The sequence below is a fragment of the Oryx dammah genome, unplaced genomic scaffold (assembly GCF_014754425.2).
Source record: "Oryx dammah isolate SB20612 unplaced genomic scaffold, SCBI_Odam_1.1 HiC_scaffold_16, whole genome shotgun sequence".
NCBI classification, from domain to species: Eukaryota; Metazoa; Chordata; class Mammalia; order Artiodactyla; family Bovidae; genus Oryx; species Oryx dammah.
This window is the reverse complement of record NW_024070200.1, coordinates 34,141,894-34,160,921: the sequence shown is the minus strand read 5'-3', so window position 1 is coordinate 34,160,921 and position 19,028 is coordinate 34,141,894. Positions and strand designations below refer to the sequence as shown.

Genomic DNA, 19,028 nt, shown 5'->3' with positions numbered 1-19,028 from the left:
GCAACTTAACAAAAAGTCCTTTTTCTCTAGTTCTGGAGAACTATAATTAATCAAGGAGACTTAATTCTCATTAATCTTCATTTACTGCACAGACAGCCTTTTGAATTACTATCCAATGTGGTTACACCTCTGTGCACAAGTGAGTGGAGGGAGAGCTGAAGAAAAAGTAGAAAAGTAAAACACAGAGGTGCCTTGAGATGTCCTGCCTATTGCAAAATAGTCCCTCTGAATTTAGAATAATCAAGCTCTTATCATACTGATCTATCAGCACCCTGAGACTTCTCACTTTCCTCAGAAAAACCAGGCCTAATTGATACAAATACACACCATTAACAACTGGAAAATTAAGAACTATATACAGTTACAAAGGAGAAAAGAGTTCAGCCATAGAAATGACTAGAAAGAGGGGAGAGAATGTTCTGGAATGGAGAGACTTCAGTTCACCTTCATTAACCTTGCTCCCTTATCAATGTTTCGAAACAAACCAGTTGTTGTCAGGGGTTGTTTTGTGGATCCCCCCGCCCCCTTCCAATTCTTGTTTTTATTCTCATCACCGCCATATGCTACACTGTTCATTTATAATTTTAATAGTGTCTCTAGCTCATAAACTCAATGATTTCTGTTCCTACTAGCATATTAGTTTATTAGCAACCTCACACTGTGAACACAAATTAGAACTGGATAACCTACCCAGGTTTTGACACCACTATCCAGCTTATTAGCAATCACTTCAGATATTGATAAACCTATATATAGAAACAAGACACGCATAGCAGAAATAATTTAGTATCTCGGTGATTAAAGCAAAGACCAGCTCAGAGCTTCCAAGTCAGCCTGGCAGTCCTCATAGTTGATCATTGTTTATTACCTGAGACCAGGCACTCCCAGATTTCTAAACAATTCTAGTATTCTGGTACATGAGTATTTAGAAAAGAAGAGAGTTTTACACTGTTCTTTAAATTTACCAAAAAAGGAAAGAAAGCTCTCTGTACATCAATCTACATGGTTTCCATGGGTTGGAAATTAAAACCCAACTCAGGCACTAGATTAAAAACAAAACAGTGTGACATTCTACAGGGCCAATGGATAACAGAAGATATCAGGTATAGGTTCAGCAGACCAACAGAGGAAAACATGCCCTGCAGGTTTCCAAACCTCACCCTGAAACCCAGCAGAAAAGAGGAATATGCTCCAAAACAGAAAGCGAACACAGGCCTCCAAACAAACAAACAAACAAACAAAAAAACCTACTCTTTACAAATCTACTCTTCACTAATCCCAAGAACAGACTGGTTATTTTGAATAAAATCTCTAAGTAAGTTTGGGGAAAATTATTCTCTTTGGCAAGTCACAGGCATTAAAAAAAAAAAAAAAAAAAAGTCGTTCCAAAATCAAAGCGTTCTGGGAAGCCTTTTACCCTTTCCATCCGTCGGCCACTGTAGACTGCAAAGGCAAACATCTTCGTTCCATCTCTCCACGCGCCTGCACTGAGCTCAAACTGTTTCCCCCCACATCAATTTAAGGTGTGAGACACACGGGCTGGATTTCTGAATATCCCTGTTCGCTTATGCCCACATCTAGTCCAAAGCATTTCCTTTCTGGGACGGCAACTTATTTTGTCTCTCACCAGAGGCCGCCGAGATTTCAAGCAGTAGTTGGCAGTTCTAAAAGCCATTTGTGCCCGTGTTGGCAGTTCCAGGAAATTTCACTGTTGAACTTCCCAGGAAGCTGATAAACATCTGTCTGGTTTCGCACTTAGATTGTCAGTGCCAGAAGATACAGCACAAGGGGAATTTCTTCAGAATAGATATTTATACGGGCAACAAAACACTATGGATTGTATCAGCTTGAAAAGGCTGAAGGGGAGAAAAAATGTTCCACACAGGAGGGGCGAGTGACCTCGGCTTCACCCTGGGCAGCATTCAATAAGCTTCAACGAAAACATGTTCCACTGAACTTCTTTTCCTTCCACCCCTCGGATCCCAGCCCCTAGCAAAGCGCAGTCTGGGAGAAATGCTCGCAGTGTCCCACCAAAATGGCTTCCAGAGAACCTAGGAAAACACACAGCCTCCTCCTCACAAGGAAGCACTTCATCACTACACAGAAAAGAGCACGGCTGTGTCTTCAAGGTACAAGGCTGAACTTTTAGAGGCACTTTAACGTCCAAATATTCCCCAGGCCACAGGTACAGAAATTCAGTTTGGTTTCTTCAGGACCTGCTCCGCTCTGTTAGCACAGAGTGAATCCACGTTTGAAATCAAATCCACTTTAGGCTGTGGCGGCCCGCGCTCCTGCACCTGCACTTTCCTAAAATCACGGAAGGTATTTTCATGGAATTTTCATTTGTCCCTTGAACTTGGGATTTCTGAAGAAAAGCCACATTTCCCTCAAAAAAATAAAGCATATCCTGTCTGATGCAATCGTGACCGCACACTTTTGAGAACGAGCATTGTGCTAGTCATGACCCAGATTTCATGAATACAACTTTTAACTGTACCTAGTACTCTTGAAAATAAATTCTTTCACGATGACTGCTGGGGGTGGGGTGGGGGATGCTTTGTGCCTCATTTTCTGTGAATTAAGTGAATCATGTCATTATTCTGGTGATCACACCCAGAAGAGTTTCCACCATGATGAACCAGTAACATGAAAAAGAATATTTCTTGAGACATTCTACTTAGATACAGAGAAGGGCTGGTTTACTAAAATTACAACTCCATGAAAGAATGTGGGCAAGGGCTGAAAAGTGTAATAGGATTGAGTAACTGGATTAAGGCTTTGGCTCTTTCCTAAGAAAAATTTTAAATGGTTATTACACTGCTATTTGAATGAATACAATTAAAGAAATTACCTGGAAGTATAAAAATTAATACCTTCTTGTTTAAGCATATTTTGCATCCTCAGAAAGCTGTTGTTTAACTCCACCTCCAAGAGGAAAAAGGCAAATATTAACAGTTATTGCCCACTTTGTCCCTCATTCCCTTGAGTGTTCACCAAACTTCTCCTGGTAGAATTAGGTATTTTTCTTTGCGAGGAAAAGACAAAATACATTTTAAAGACAGACTCATTCATTCAACCATATTTACAGATTACCTGCCATGTTTCAGATCCTGGGGGATAGGAAAGAAAGGAACCTCTCTAGAAGACTCATCTTCCCAGAGAGAAATCCTGCACAATCTAGAGTGGCATTTTAGAAAAAGTGATATTCACACAGCATTGAATGAAACTCCTTTAGTAAGGATGAAGAAGTGGAAACAACAAATGCAGGATTTTTAGGCACACTCCATTTCTTAAAGTGATACAACACTTCACCATGATGAATCTTGCAGAACACCTCTCCACTGGAGATAGACATCACTGAACACCATTGATAATAAAGGAATCGCCACATTAAAAAAATTAACTAATTTTAGGTAATGGAGAAAAAGGTACAAGATATAGAAAGGGTAGAAAATAAAGTTGAAAATGAACTGAAGGTAAAATGCCAAAAGAGAGACAGAACAGATTAAAAAAAAAAAAATCCAAGGGGGAAAAAAAGAACATATGCCTGATTTATGTAAAAAAGAGCTCACCAACAAATAAACTCAAACTAAAGGAAAAAAGTAAGAATGATCTGAATTTTACCAGGAAAAAGAAAACATAGTAAATGAATTGTGAGAGGAAGTGAAATTTAAGATAATCCAAGCTGAGAGGTCAGATGGGTTGTACATACAAAAAAAAAAAAAAAAAAAACTTCTAAAAACAGGAGTAAACATGTCTGTAAAAAATATAAAACTTCTATTTTTAGAATGCTTCCCAGGTGGCACAGCAGTAAAGAATCCTCCTGCCAATGCAGGAGACGCAAGAGACTTGGGTTTGATCCCTGGGTTGGGAAGATCCCCTGGAGAAAAAAATGGCAACCCACACCAGTATTCTTGCCTGGGAAATCCCATGGACAGGGGAACCTGGAGGGCTACAGTCCATGGGGTCTCAAAGAGTCGGACATGATTGAACAACTGAGCATACATTTTTAGAATAAACAATTATGGAATTATAATAAACAGAATTATAGAATTAGAATTAACTAGAATAGAATTATCGGAGAAGGCAATGGCACCCCACTCCAGTACTCTTGCCTGGAAAATCCCATGGACAGAGGAGCCTGGTAGGCTGCAGTCCATGGGGTTGCTAAGAGTCGGACACAACTGAGAAACTTCACTTTCACTTTTCACTTTCATGCACTAGAGAAGGAAAGGCAACCCACTCCAGTGTTCTTGCCTGGAGAATCCCAGGGACAGAGGAGCCTGGTAGGAGGCTGGCTATGGGGTCGCACTGAGTTGGACACAACTGAAGTGACTTAGCAGCAGCAGTAGCAGCAGCTAAGAATAGAATTATACTAGCTTGTATCTTCTTTGATGTTTTTTCTTCAAATCCAAGATTAGCCAACGGATCTCCACCTAGAAAGGCTTTCTTCTCAAATGTTGCATTGGCCTTGGAAATAATCACTTTCTCATAAACACATACCACAAAACAACTCAGCATCCATGTATAGACCAGAGAGAAATAACGTGGTAACTTTCATTCATATCTATTTTCACAGGAGAGATCTAGCCCAAGAGTCCAAAACAAATGAGAGAAATGTGAGAATGTTTGCTGAGCAAACTCCAGGAGATAGTGAAGGACAGGGAAGCCTGGCTTGCTGTATGTAGTCCATGGGGTCACAAAGAATCAGACAAAACTTAGCAACTGAACAACAGCAATGCAGAGTCACAGAGTACGTGTGAATCTTCCTTTGGTTTCAAAGCGTAGCTTTAGGTTGGCCAGGACCAGATGTCTTTGAACTTAACTTAGTTTTGTGTCTGTAACTGACTATCTTTGTTGGCTAGAGACCTGTGTTAGGTCATAGTCAAGACTGAGGGCCATTTGGGAGGCTAGTGGCTTCTTACTCTTTGTTTCATGAGCTCCAATTCGACTTGAACACTGGCCATTTGCCTTTTCAACACTATTATGTATACACACACACGCATATAGACAGTGGGCAAAAGAGTATGGGTAGATTGCTTATCTCACTCAGGGGATGCAGAGAGAGAGAGGGAGAGAGAGAGAATTAATTGCTCAGTCATGTCCAACTCTTTGAAATCCCGTGGACTGTAGCCCACCAGGCTCCTCTGTCCATGGAATTCCCCAGGAACAGCATGCCCTCTGGATGCTGAGTTGGCAATGCTGCCTCAGCTGGAAGACAGCTCTAGTTTGTAGTAAGATGAAGAAATGGAAATATATCCATAGGAAGAATGTAAAGGGAAAAAAAAAAATTCACATTCACTTTGCAAAGCCCTGACCTTATATTTTGGTTTTCATCATATCCAGGTCACTATTGATTATCAAGATGTCCTGTGATCAATGTAACACTAAAGAAGTAAAGATAGCATCAATTAAACCATGACAGGATGCTTTTTGACCACACACTTCTATTTCATAGCCATGCCATGCAGCCTGTGGGATCTTAGCTCCCACTGAACCCATGACCCCTATCTTGGGAGTTCAGCATCTTAAACATGAGACTGCCAGGGAAGTTCTCAGTTTCTTTCTAGAAGAGCTGTTTTTGCTTTAGATTTATCATAGATCATATTTCTCTGTTCCTATGCCTTTATATATACACTGAATGGCCTAATTCTTTTGGAAGGCAGCTTACAGGGCAATTAAAGCCCATCTACCTTAACTGATGTGATGACAATATGGGCAGTTATGCCCAGTCTGCACAGCAACCACATTTATGTCATGACTGCCACCTGGCTGATAACAATTTAAAGATGTCACAGATTCTAAGACACATCCCCCTGCAGAAGTAATAAAATGTGAAAAAAAATTTAGGAATATAAGAAATATAGTAATTTATATCATCATTTCTGACTATAGCTGATATGTTTTAAACATGTGAACATACAGAAACATGATAATTAAGCAATTCTTTTCCTGGCTGCAAGTTTTTATTTTTATTTTTTAATATTCCCGTTTGACATTCAGCTTTATTGTCCCTGTGTATGTATGTGTGTGTGTGTGTGCATGCACATACAGCCATTAAGCTGAGATAAAAGGATATTGCCTGTGTACATTCAGGTTTTCAGAGATCTGGGTAATCATTTTGCTTCCAGTATTCTTGGCTTTATGAATAGAAGGCATTTTAGAACTGCCAATCAAAAATCACTAATACTCTACCACTTTACAAATGCAGTGCAATGTTAATTAGGTGCAAAATTATACACAAAAATTCTGCTTAGCTTTATGTGGGCAGGAAAATAATTCATCTTGTTTATCTACAAAGCACACATTGTACCAGGGAATGGAAATCACTTAAAACTTTATATAGGAGAGCATCAAGGCTAGATCCTTGTATTTGGCTGTTGGACAGAAGACACAAAATATGCAGGCAGTGTGGAAATCTCAACATTAAAAAAAAAATACAAGAGTAATATTAACCACAGTGTGTAAACAGATAACTGTAGGAGAGCTGCTTAACTGGATGCTGTGCCCTGCTTACCAACACTGAGAATTGCTTATCTCCTAATATCTCTGTAACAGCTATTAACAATATAGTCATGCAAAGATTTAGTCTTTCAAAAGATTCCACTTCTGTCTTTGATGATTTTATGATTGCAATATTTAACTGCATACTTTATCTCTGCTAAAAAAATAAATAACATTCATCATAAAAGCCGTATCTATTTTATGTTAGACACTGTTCCTCCATTTCTAAGACATATGAAAATCAGTATCTATACCAAATCCCCTTCCAGATTCTGAGGTCCAGAGGAAGCCACTCTCTTACATGTTAATAAGGAAAACAACAAAAAAGACAAAACAACGCTAGCTCATTATGCCAGAACTAAACTGCATTATAAGGAATGACATTTGGATTTTTAAATACTGTCTGCTCCTAATAGGGGCAAGTCAGGCCTGGCTTTCCTGGAAACAGAGCAGCAGAAAGCATCTCAGTGGTAAGCCACACCCAGAAGCTTTCACAAAGCCCCTAAACATCAAGTCCTCTCCCCATTAGCCAGACATTCCTATTTGAAAAGTCACCATGCTGATTTAAGACATAGTCTAGTTCAGTTTCTGCATAAACACTTGTCCAACATGCTCAAATAAGCCTCGCTGGTGAACTATTAATAACAAAGCAGGGTGTTGATGTCCAGGGTGTTGATATGCAGGGGGAGAAAGAGCACTCATGTAGTCAAGTCCAGGCACCCAGAAAGCACCAAAAACCCAGAATTGAAAAAATTAGGTGGGTACAAGGGGTTGAAAAGCAGAAAATTAATTATATCTCAACATTATACAAAAAGAAAATAACCACACTGCACTTATTTTCCTTTCTCTAAACAGGTACGATTGATTTGGATCAAGCTAAATACCAAGATGTTTTGCTGCATTTGCCCAATAACATTTACATCCTTCATGGTGATCTGGTGGCCAAGGCAACAGAGATAATGCATCAGCAGGCCATATGGATGAACGTAATTCTGGCTCGTGGCATCTGAGTGTCTTCATGACTTCTATTCTAGTTTGGTAAGTCTTGTTTCCAACCCTGGATGCTCAGTTAGACAACTGAATAGCAATGGTTTCCTCGGGAAACAACGGAGATAAATGCAAGATGTTAACAAAAAGGTTCCATTAGAGGAGGTTACACAACACAAGTGTTATGTATGCTTGGAGTTACAGCTTTGTTGGGCTTAATCTGAGAAGTGAAGATGAGGAATTTTCTGTTGTTTCAAAGATGGAAATGGCCATTACCTCTAAGTCAAAGCTATCAAGCTATGTTTAGTGAATTCTTACTATGTATACTGAAGTGTAATATACGACAATATTACAACACTAGAGCTATACTGTCCAACAGAATAAAACCTGAATGACATTCATTTTAACAGCTATAATAAAAAGTAAAAAGAAACAGATGATGTTAACATTTCAATTAACCTAACAGGTAATAAATATTAAAAGGTTGATGAGTTATTTCACGTTCTTTTCTTTTGTACTAAACTTTCAAAATCTGGAGTATATGTTAGACTTCCAGCACAACTTACCTGGGGCTAGTTTTAGTTATAAGTGTTCAAAGTCGTGTATAGCTGGACATACTGGATGGCACATCCCTAGATATAAATAGAATATAGCAAATTGAGGCCCCTTCCACACCCTTTAGAAAGAGAGGGACTGTGTTGCTTCTTTGCACAGCTATCTTAAAAAAGTTTGTCATTACTGACCTCCCACACTCCAGTCCCCAAATACTACTCTCTTTTTGAGATAGTCATATTTTTTAAAATAAAGTTGAAAACTGATGAAAACCCTAGAGTTTAACTTTGAAGGATGACCAGCCTGTCCATCCAACTGGTACCTAAAGAACACCCAAATGGGGTGAAAAAAGATGACCTTTATTGGGATGATTCCCAGTATAAGATAAAATGACAAAACCTAGTATTTAGAAGGAATGGAGGACGGTTCTGGTTCTAAGACTCTTATTTCACATAGGCACAGGTAATCTTAGTGGGAATATGACTGCTGAAAGGGACAAGGCAAATAAAGCAGCTCAGAACTGTGATTATGGAAAATCAACATTCATATTGAAAGCATTCAGCCAGATGGTAGATCCCTGGGTGAGAAACGCATGAAGTGTCTGTATAGTCTGTCTTAATGATGTTCATCTTCCCTTTATCCTGAACCTGTCATTGGCTGGTTTTCATTATTGCTCTGCTGTCTCATTTCTGACCTTTCAGTAAATAGGCTGACTGTAGACTGATAAGAACTGCAGGTCGATTTTTATGCTGGTACATATCAGAAACCTGTTGACCCGCAGGCAGACTTTTCTCCACAATCAATCCCCTTCCTTTCACTTGCTACAGTAACTTCCCCCACTCCGCTCCATTTCACTCCAAACCCAAAGAGACACTGAAACTAAGGAATCACATGGGGACCAGCCAAGTAGGGTCTATTATGTCAGCTGGAGAGATGAAAAACACAGCCATGACATCTGACAATGGAGGCAATTTCTTTAGGTTTTATCCATTAATTCAGTTAATATTACTGAGCAAATATTTTCTATGAGACACCAGGTTAGACACCATATTTAGCATGCTGAATAACACGTGGTCATTGATCTCAAAGCCCTGCCATGTAGGAGGAGAGAAGACAGGCAAACCTGAAGTGCAGGACAAGGTGACAAGGATGTATGAGGACACTGTGGGAGCAGGGATGGGGGGCGTCCACTCAGGCTGAGGGACTCAAGCAGGCATCTGAGAGAGACAACACATGAGGGGAAGGTGGGAGGACTCACCAAATTCAGCTGAGTAAAGAAACAGGAAATGCAATTAAAGAAAGATGGAAGAATATAAACGTTCATCAGATTAATCGATACAACTGACCGGGCCGTGAAGATTGTATGTGGGGTTAGGGAAAACAGTGGAGATATGAATACATGAGTGTCAGAGGGTTGTGAGTAATAAATAAGAAAACACCAGCTCATTCCAAGCTTCTCATTCCAAGTGGAGTTCCAACTTTTGTCCAGGGGCCGTTATGGGGTAGATTCTATATCCATGAGCTACATCAGATTCACTGCCATGAATACAGAGCCCAGTGATGGGTTCTCCCCACCACTGTCGGCCACGAGCCCTCCACCTGGTGCAGCCCCATTCCGATTCCTGGGTGTCTGCCCTTTCCTGGGTTGGTCCTTCCTTTTCCCTGTTGGTTCCTTTCTCTGCCTTAGTGAGTATCATCTTATGTACTTAACTCAGGGACCACCTGTGTGAAAGCATCCCAGGAACTAGTACAAATTAAAGAATGAGGTAACGCTTCCCCCAGCCTCTGAGAGGCCATGAGTACAGGACCAGATGCTGCTGGCTGAATGCCAACAGGCCACCATGCTGTACATCTGCACAAGTTCCTCCTTGGCACATTTGTCTGGGAGAGGGGCTTACTTCAACTCATCCTGTGTTTGAGAAAGGAGATTGTGAAGACACTCCCTGCTGAAGAGAGGAGAGAATGAAAATCTGGGGTTGGGAACACCTTGTCAACTTGTAAAGAGCAATGATTCAATGAAACTGCAGGATGAAGCACGATGGAGCTGGATAGGATTCCTAAAAGAAAATGAAGGGAAGCCAAGGAAACAAAAGAAAACTGGAAATCAACTCTTTTCACGTAGGTCTTGAATGACTTTTGACCCCATGGGTGGAGACCTTCACAGTGAAAATGAGATCAAAGGCATACAAGTGGTGCCATGTGAGCCTCATTTATAGGGGAACATTAGAACCATACTTCAAAGCAGACTGGATAACCAAATGCACACTGCCAACAATTCCATCCCAAGGAAGTGAAGGGTGAGACCAGGAGGTTATCTGGAAACTGCTCACTCTCAGTGGGTGAAGGTGGGGAGGAGCAGGTGAGTGAGAAAGCTCCCCAGTGGTGCCAGTGTACCCGCCACATACAGTCACATCACCGAGTGGACGAGGTTAAGGAGCATCAGGGACCACGGTGGGTGGGGACAGTGTGCTCCCCGGGAAACTGCCATCATGATGCATGGACATATTCTCTCGCATTCTTCCCAAGATAATGAAATGGCCAGAATCCAACGGTCAGTTATCTTATCCTCACGCTTTTGTCACTGACAGTTTTATTTTTTATTCAGTATTCATCAAACACCTTTGATCTGAGGGCAGGGAGTCCTGTGTAGACCACAAAAAGAGCAAGTCAATTACCCACAAATGGCACAAATCTCCACAAGGGCTAATGGGGTGACTTGCGCCCTTTTGGCCTCTCCCCAACTCCACAGACCAATAGCTAAGTGCATACATAATTGTTTCTAAATTGATTGCTATGAAGCAGAGAAATCAAGAAGGGTATACTTACTAGTGAAGAGGGAAACGACATGGCCCCAGAAGAAAAGAGGGTCAGAGAAAAATCTGGAGTTAATTAGAATCAGTTCTTCAAGGTGAAGACCCTTTCAGAAAATGTGTACGTTCCCTATCCAGGGGATGACAGGGTTAGCAGTCTACCGTTTTCTTCTCAACAGAACCCTGATCTGGGGGGAGGGGAAGGTGGCCCTGTGCTTTCAGCCTCACTCAGGGCTGAGCGTGGCCATGAGACTGAGTCTCGAGCAGTGAAAGGCACTTGCTGGTCACCTGGCTTTCTGGGAGAGCTCTTTGAAAGCTGACACACTCCTCCTGCCTCCTGGGTTGCCCTTTCTGCCTTCCAGACCCTGCAGGTGGGCCACTCCTCTTGCAAGTCCACGGCAACTCAAGCCAGAGAATACAGACAAAGCTGAAAGGCAGAGGAGCGGTGATACCAGCCCTGGACCCCTAGCCGAAAAAATGCATACCCAATTTAGCGAAGCCACTGTTTATTCAAGCTTTTCATTATGTACAGTAGAAAAAAAGAATCTTAACAGATAAATGATTCTCAAAGTTCCATCAGAATCAAAACCTTACATTTTTTTACATCTCCCAGTTTTCTGTTCTTTATGCATTTTTGTAATTAAAATCTTTGGTATAAAAGGTACACTGAATGAAAACTGCCAGGTTTCATTCTGAAGTAAAAAAAGGGCATTTGAAAACTTAATTGCTATGGATAATAAAGACCTGTTTTTCTTCGGGACTGAGCTGAATATATTTAGGACAATGCACAGCTATATAATTGGATTTTAAGATTTAGAAAGGAATAAAAATTGGTTTCGCTAGTTAGTATAATGTCTCTATCTTGACCTTCAAATAAAAACCATTAAAAATTTGAACAGTCGGCACTTCAGCTTTGACTTAGAAGTACCAAAGATCTGGAATGAACGAATACTTGTTTTCTTACTTTAAAAGATTTGTAATTTAGTGATTCAAACTGTTCCTTATGTATATAGTTCACTGAAATTCATTTGTCACTTTTTGTATGAAGTCACACGAATTTCTTACATGCTTTGTTTTCCCTCCCAAATGTATTCTGAACAGAAATTTGGGTGGTTTTTTTTTGGTGTTGTTTTTGGTTTTTTTTCTGCTTCTGACTTTCTCCATCTTTCTTTAGCCAGTCAAAAATGTAGCTTCCTCCCTAAGAAGAGGTCAGAGTATGCAACAAAAAGCTGTCAATTCAAGGAACTAATGAATGAAAGCAGCCTGACAATTGACTTTTTTCAATATTTGTGTATGTGTAATAGTAACAGGAGGGAGGGATGCTATGGAGTTCTGTCATTGCACAGAAGGTCTGGGCACTGTAAATCTTGGGTGTGCTGACCACTATCAAGAGCAGCCAAAAGTACAACCACCTCAAATGTGGGTGGGCAGGCTAGCTCTCAGGCAGAGGTAGATAAACACAGAGGTTATTCTTCCTGCTTTAAAACAGTTGAAATGTTCTAATAAGAACAATGAAAATGTTCTAATTAAAGTTATTTAAAAATGCATCCAAGACACAGAGGGATTCACACTGGATCTAGGAACAATCAAAATGACTGAAGTAAGAGAGTAGACCAATAAAGGTTGATGGGTCAAAAAAATAATCTTAAAATGTTTGCCCCGGTATCTGGCGGACTGGATATACGTATTCTCAGAGAGTGTGTGTGACCACTGGCACCTAATAGAAAACCAAGACACTATATATCTGAAAGCAAAGAAAGAAATTCAACTACTCTTTCCTTTAACAAATAACTGAGTCTACTCGTGCAAATTTATGAAAGAAACAAAGATGAAAAAGTGTGTAACAGCACCATTTATGGAATATTTCCTGTATTCTAGGCAGTACATATAAATTCTTATTACCAAAGATATCACATAAAGTAATCACAGATAATCACGATGGTGTGATCACTCACACTCACCTAGAGTCTGACATCCCGGAATGTGAACTCAAGTTGGCCTTAGGAAGCATCACTATGAACAAAGCTACTTGAGGTGATGCAATTCCAGTTGAGCTATTTCAAATCCTGAAAGATGATGCTGTGAAAGTGCTGCACTCAATATGCCAGCACATTTGGAAAACTCAGAGGTGGCCACAGGACTGGAAAAGGTCAATTTTCATTCCAATTCCAAAGAAAGGCAATGCCAAAGAATGCTCAAACTACTGCACAATTGCACTCATCTTACACGCTAGTAAAGTAATGCTTACAATTCTCCAAGCCAGGCTTCAGCAATACGTGAACCGTGAACTTCCTGATGTTCAAGCTGGTTTTAGAAAAGGCAGAGGAACCAGAGATCAAACTGCCAACATCCACTGGATCATGGAAAAAGCAAGAGAGTTCCAGAAAAACATCTATTTCTGCTTTATTGACTATGCCAAAGCCTTTGACTGTGTGGATCACAATAAACTGTGGAAAATTCTGAAAGAGATGGGAATGCCAGACCACCTGACCTGCCTCTTGAGAAATCTGTATCAGGTCAGGAAGCAGCAGTTAGAACTGGACATGGAACAACAGACTGGTTCCAAATAGGAAAAGGAGTATGTCAAGGCTGTATATTGTCACCCTGCTTATTTAACTTCTATGCAGAGTACATCATGAGAAACACTGGACTGGAAGAAGCACAAGCTGGAATCAAGATTGCCGGGAGGAATATCAATAACCTCAAATATGCAGATGACACCACCTTTATGGCAGAAAGTGAAAAAGAACTAAAGAGCCTCTTGATGAAAATGAAAGAGGAGAGTGAAAATGTTGGCTTAAAGCTCAACATTCAGAAAACTAGGATCATGGCATCTAGGCCCATCATTTCTTGGCAAATAAATGGGGAAACAGTGGAAACAGTGAGAGAATTTATTTATTTGGGCTCCAAAATCACTGCAGATGGTGATTGCAGCCATGAAATTAAAGGATGATTACTCCTTGGAAGGAAAGTTATGACCAACCTAGATAGCATATTAAAAAGCATAGACATTACTTTGTCAACAAAGGTCCATCTAGTCAAGGCTATGGTTTTTCCAGTGGTCATGTATGGATGTGAGAGTTGGACTATAAAGAAAGCTGAATGCCAAAGAATTGATGCTTTTGAACTGTAGTGTTGGAAAAGACTCTTGAGAGTCCCTTGGACTGCAAGGAGATCCAACCAGTCCATCCTAAAGGAAATCAATCCTGAATATTCATTGGAAGGACTGATGTTGAAGCTGAAACTCCAATACTTTGGCCACCTGATGCGAAGAGCTGACTCATTGGAAAAGACCCTGATGCTGGGAAAGATTGAGGGTGGGAGGAAAGGGGGACGACGGAGGATGAGATGGTTGGATGGCATCATCGACTCAATGGACATGGGTTCAGGTGGACTCCAGGAGTCGGTGATGGACAGGGCGTCTTGGCGTGCTGCGGTTTGTGGGGTTGCAAAGAGTTGGACACGACTGAGCGACTGGACTGAAAGTAAATGTAGTAGTACTAGAAATAATCATCCCTAACGTTTACTGATCAGAGCTCTAAGAATGTAGAGAAAGAGAGGAAGTATAAGAAAAGAGTACCCCAGGATAGAGCCAGAGAGAGTCTCCAAATTTAAGAAGTAAGGCATAGGAAGGACATCTGTAGTAGAGACAAAGATGAAAGTTAGTGATGTGGTAGAAGGATAAGCAAGAGAGTATGATATGTCTGATGTCAAGAGAGGAATGATTTTTAAGGCAAAGAGAGTCAACTGTGTTGAAAACTACCAAGAGATGAAGTGAAGAGGAAGGAAAGCTAGCCAATGGGTTAGGTAACACAGGGGCTCCTGTCAGGAGCAAAGATCAAGTAGGGAGGGTCTTGGTCAGACTGAAGTGGGCTAAAGGGTGAATGAAGGGTGAATTAATAAGTACTCAAAACAATTGCAGACATCTCTCCAGGTAAAGGAGGCAAAGAGGAAATGCTGGCAGGAGGTCTGCAGTCATGAAAGGATTATTTTTTAAATGGAAGACCTGAAAGTATGCAGGTGTAGTTATGGGAACAGTTTTCTAGAGTTGGATGAAGAAAAGATACCAAAAGAACATGGAAATGAAAGTCGCTCAGTCATGTCTGACTCTGCACCCCATGGACTATACAGGCCATGGAATTCTCTAGACCAGAATACTGGAGTGGGTAGCCATTCCCTTCTCCAGGAGATCTTCCCAACCCAGGGATAGAACCCAGGTCTCCCACATAGCAGGCAGATTCTTTACCAGCTGAGCCACAAGGAATCCCACCAGAAGAGCACAGTCCTTGAAAAAGTAAGACAGTATGGGATACAGATGACACACAGGGAAGGACTAGCCTTTGAAAGGAAACACGGAGACAAAGATAAATTGGGCCAGGATATTTTAGTAGTTGGATAAAGAGACTAGAGCCTTGTAACTTAAGTTATATAATATGAGCAACTAAGACACTGCTCATAAGTAACAACCTAAGAAAGTAAAGTCACAGCGGATCACTATCAAAGCCAAGTGCTTATTAACTACCAAACAGAAAGTGGCCCCATCTATCAGTAAAAGTCTCCCCAAATAATCCAATCTTGATTAACAAGGTGAAACAGGTCTTCTGAAGTAGAAAGTAAAGGGGGAGAGCATTATTAATTACACAGAGCTCCATATGTGAAGGGAAAGTGAAAGAATCTCAGTTTTCTGACTCTCTGGGACCAAGCTGGTTTGAACAAGCAGCTGTGGCTGTGCTCAGACAAGAGTGACAGCCACGATGGGAACAGCTCACAGAAGGGAACACAGATGGATCTCTGAAGAAAATAAGGACTGAGAACAACGTGCCGACAGAAGCAGCAATGGAGAAGAAATGAGAAAATCCAGAACAACTGCGACAGCTGCCACAGAGGCATGGTATACACGTGCCCAAGAATGACACGGAAAGACCGATTACCAACAAGAAAAGTCACTGCCAACCACGGCAGGAAGAATCCAGAACTGGAAGACTATTATTCACACAGCAGCTACACAAAACAGAGATGTTTCCATAAACACAACCTCCATTCTTACACCCTGAGCATTCTTTACACAAGGAGGAAACTGACTCAATATGAAAATTGAGGAGTGGGCTGTTTGACACAACAGTAAATAGGCAGTGATAAGAATTATGAAATTATAGCTAAAGTTTAATGACCAAAATGAATTCCAGATCCACACACTGCCCAGTTATAGGATGATATCACTGTCTGCCAAACAGGCTTCAAGAAAGGGAACACCTTCTCCCAGCATGACACTTCCCAAGATGTACTTTGATTTCTAAGGATCCTTCATCAGAAGTCTCATCTCATTAGATAAACTTCTATTTCTACACAGATTGATTTTTGCCTTCAAGAAGATCACTCAGATTTTCACTAATGACTAACAGCTTCTTGGGTCAGATCAGTTTCGAGTCTGAAAACAAACCTTAATATAAAAAATAAGTTTCCATATGCAGTCTCCTTTGCCCCAGTCTGAAACAGAAGGCCCAAAGCTCTACATCCCTGGAAGTGGGTGTGAGAAAAGATGCCAGATCCCACTTCCTTGGCAGATAACAAAAATGCATGAAGAGGACTCACACTTTGAAAAAGTCCTAAAATGTGTGAAGATCCATTTTTGAACTCACAGTGGAACCTGATAAAAGGGCAGGGCTTCGTTGAGACTTCTAGGCAATGGCTCAGCCTTGCACTTGGACCCGAAGGCTCTCAGAGGGGAAGCACTAATAATGATGAAAGTCTGGATGTTATGCCCTTTAATGAAACTTTGAGCCTACCTCTCAAAGTCTGGGGATCAGATGCTTTCCACAAAGGATCTCCAGGAAGTGACAGGATCCAGGCTATGGAGCAGGCACTCTGAAGCCCTGTGCCACTGAAATGTCTCACAGTCAGTACCAGACTCTCTGGTGGATTTTCTGAACTTAAAGAATTCTCTTGAAATAGAAAAAAACCAAACAGGAACTGCCTTCTGCCCACATGCACCTAGACAGCATCTTCAATGATTCTTAACAGCCCTTCTTCCTCTTTTGCTGCCACCTTGGCAGGGGCTCTCCCTGATTAACCAGAGGACCAATCAGGTGTACAGTTTTTCCCTAGCAAGACTTTCAAAAACTAATAGAAGGTGACAGAGGAAAAGAGAAATCCCTGTCTCTGAGTGCAATTAAAACAAACAAACAAAAAAGAGCATGGCATTACTGATTCTGTCACACATAACAATCATGAATGTGACTGGTTATAAATTACTCAGTGATATCACACAGGCTCCTAAGTGCTAAAGGAGATGGATCTTTGCCATGTTACAGAAACTGGCTCCATAACATGAAGTGGAGTGCAAGATCTAGCGGGCATGCTAAAGCTGATCCTACCTTCTTACTACCTTGGTGCAAGACTTGATGTGGATTCATGTCAATGAATGGCAAAACCAATACAGAATTGTAAGGTAAAATAAAAAATAAAAAATAAATAAATAAATAAATAAAGACTTGATGCCCAGTGTCCAGGCTGATGACATCAGTGGAGAAGGGGAATGCAGACAGAGCAAATGGAAAGATGAAGAAAGAGCTAAAAGTAGTTCTAGGGGGAAAGGCATGAATCCATATGAATGAGAACTAAATTCAAAAGAGAAGGGCACAGAGTAAGCACTGGAGGAAACATATTTTAGCTACAGGCAAAAGCTGGTTACATCCTGCTGGATACCTCACCATATGATGCCATTATTTTGACATCTAGTATCTTTTATTTAAAAGTATCAATACAAATATAAAATACATGGGCCAGAAGGTAGGCTTTTCTCTAAACTGAGTAGTGATTCTCTCTTAAGTTTAAAAGTTTTCTTTAATCTTCCTGGTTTCAGAGAAATGCAAAAACTAAAAAGGATTCCACAGAAGAGTGAGATAGACAACTGGAAAGATGAAAAGGGGCTTCCCGGGTTAAACACTAGCTGAGCTTGAAAATAAAAGACAGTCACCAGACTTCTACAAGTTCTTCCCAAAAGAATCAAGGCAAACAATTTTCTATTTTCATCACAGTGAGAGAGATACACCCAGAGAAGATGGTTATAAACAAAGACTTGGATACTTTATAAATGGAAAATATTCCTCAGATGGAGAATGAATGATTTTGGCCATTTAGTGTGGTCAAAATCCATTTCCTTAAAATTTCAGATTGTTAAAAAGCGTAATGTGTTGATTAGTTTTGTATCTAGGAACTAGAAGAAATGTCTTTTTTACACCTGTAAATTTTCAATTGCAAAAATTCAGTTAGTAACCCTACATGCCTAGTATGTATAATTAATAATGACCCCATATGTAGGGGGACTGCACTTTATACAGTGCTTTTCAGAGTGTAAAATGGTACTAAACACCTCTTAGAAATGTGTTTGACAGATATACTGAAGCTGAAGAAGTACATACTCTTCTATATAGTCATCATATTCCTGGTACATACCTAACATGAATACGTAGGTGCAGAGTCACCAAAAGACAAGAACGTGTTCAAAGGAGCACTATTTGTAATAGCCAAAAACCTGGAAAAAGCCCAAACATGGATCAAAAACATAATGAAATGCATTTCAAACACGCTGCATTTGTACTCTCCTCTCACGATCACTGGTGTGGAGGGGAGGAGGGATAGGAGCTGGGGATTAACATATACGTACTATTATATATAAAACAGATAACCAATAAGTACCTACTCTGCAGCACAGGGAACTATACTAAATATTTTGCAATAACCTATAAGGGAAAAGGGAAGCACGCTGGCTGCGACAGACCACGTAGAACCGGAAAACTCAGCAGTGGCCACAGGACTGGAAAAGGTCAGTTTTCATTCCAATCCCAAAGAAAGGCAATGCCAAAGAATGCTCAAATTGCCGCACAATTGCACTCATCTCACACGCTATGAATCTGAGTGAACTCTGGGAGTTGGTGATGGACAGGGAGGCCTGGCGTGCTGCGATTCATGGGGTCACAAAGAGTCAGACACGACTGAACTGAACTGAACTGACGCACGCTAGTAAAGTAATGCTCAAAATTCTCCAAGCCAGGCTTCAGCAATACATGAACTTCCAGATATTCAAGCTGGTTTTAGAAAAGGCAGAGGAACAAGAGATCAAATTGCCAACATCCGCTGGATCATCGAAAAAGCAAGAGAGTTCCAGAAAAACAC

General features: G+C 40.7%; 1 protein-coding gene and 1 long non-coding RNA gene across 4 annotated transcripts in view; one reads left to right on the top strand and one right to left on the bottom strand.

Annotated features, from left to right (window-relative positions):
* The window catches only part of STXBP6 (syntaxin binding protein 6), a 262,455-nt gene that overhangs the window by 144,485 nt on the left and 98,942 nt on the right, over positions 1–19,028 (bottom strand). The window lies entirely within an intron of this gene.
* Positions 7,174–18,188, top strand: LOC120875428. The gene is made up of 3 exons (XR_005723957.1): positions 7,174–7,261; positions 7,360–7,542; positions 17,716–18,188. It is a non-coding gene; the product is annotated as an uncharacterized LOC120875428 (long non-coding RNA).